General features: G+C 47.8%; 1 non-coding gene across 1 annotated transcript; it reads right to left on the minus strand.

Moving 5' to 3' along the window:
• Positions 1 to 689: 689 nt before the first annotated feature.
• TRNAK-UUU (transfer RNA lysine (anticodon UUU)) lies at positions 690 to 762 on the minus strand. The gene has a single exon. It is a non-coding gene; the product is annotated as a tRNA-Lys (tRNA).
• Between the last annotated feature and the right edge of the window lie 785 nt (positions 763 to 1547).

Consider the following 1547-nt stretch of genomic DNA (forward strand, 5'->3'; position numbering starts at 1 on the left):
CTCGTAATAACTTGTCCATATTTATGTTCCGTACACAAGAAGACTCATTCGTCTATAAAGGCATCACAGAACACTACTGTGGCTGACTGTTAACACCTCCCTGAGCAGCAGAACTCCATGGTGAGCTCTTCTCTTAGCTTGTGTCTAGCTTTTCAAAATGAGCAGGTAGCCAAAGCCCCTCACTCCTCCATGTCCGTGGTAGGCTTCCCTCCTTTGCCTCACAGATATTAGGCAGTACACAATATCCAGCTACAAATGAAGAGGATGTTGACTTCACTGAGATATCACCTCTTGGTAATGCTTTCCTCTACCAAGCACATGCAACTGTCTCCCTGTACCTGCCAAGCCTGTATTTGACTCTTTCTTTGATGTCATCAGTAGGGCTAGTTTATGGTTTTGTGAGCCGGAGGAGCAAGAGGTAGATTGGGCCCCACAGTATCACTATTGGTATTTCAGCATTACCCATAGGAATGAGTTGGTCCAAGAAGATGCTCCATGCTTGCAGCTTTGTGAACAATCTTGTGTTTACAAAGGCGAGCACATCACATCCCACATGGATATCAGTAGCTTGCCCATGGTGATCCATTTCCGCAGCCAGAAAAGAATAGCCCTTTCTGGGTATGTACTCATGAGGCAAGCAGGGAAGGAGTCTTGCATCATTGGCCCAGGGAAGAAGAACAAAGGCTCATAGCCTGACCAGGGACTTGAACCCTGGACCCTCAGATTAAAAGTCTGATGCTCTACCAACTGAGCTAGCCAGGCTTGCTTTGTAGCTAAAATGAGTGCCACACTGGAATGAGTGCCATCCACTGCCTCACTGCAGTTTGGGAACCCCACTTGTGCGGGTCCGTCCACTAATTCCTGCACACTGCTGAGAGACACAGTCCTGTGTCACAAGATATGCTTAATGGCCTTTCACACTTGGAAACCAATGGCCCCCGTTGCACATATTTCAATCCCAGACTGACTGTTCATTGATAGCAATGCAATGCTGCAGACTTCCAAAGCATGATCACGCTCACTTCTCCACTGTCCATGCAGCTCACGCTGTCCTCCCTGCACTGAGGGTGAGCTCCAGGAATGTGGCCCTTCACGCATAAAACTTCTGCAGGTGCTGGTCATCGTCCAAGACTTGCATTATGATACCACCCCACCAACCAGTGCTTGTTTTTCAGGCAATCCAGACTGCAGAGCTGTTCCGTGAATGCCAGCAGCAATCCGGCATTTTTATTTCGTGTGTCCATCAGCAGCCCACTATCGTGGTTAAACATCTCCTCATCAGCCTCTTTGCCCACCTGATTGTCCTAGTACTTGTGCAAGGTTTGCAAATATGGAAGAATCATGCTTCCTGTGTTAGCAATGGTCATTAGACTCATGCTGAGCTCTGCAGGGTCCATGCAAGTCCCAGAATAATGGCAGAGGCTAAAAAACGATCCACAAGACGGTGGGGGTTTTAAAAACACCACACAAATTATGGGGTGGAAAAAGCATTGTGTGGGATGGAGAAAATGGCATTGAGGGGAACTGAGTCCTAGTTCCCAGAAATC

The sequence above is a fragment of the Pelodiscus sinensis genome, chromosome 2, assembly GCF_052426305.1.
Source record: "Pelodiscus sinensis isolate ZL-2025 chromosome 2, ASM5242630v1, whole genome shotgun sequence".
Lineage (NCBI taxonomy): Eukaryota > Metazoa > Chordata > Testudines > Trionychidae > Pelodiscus > Pelodiscus sinensis.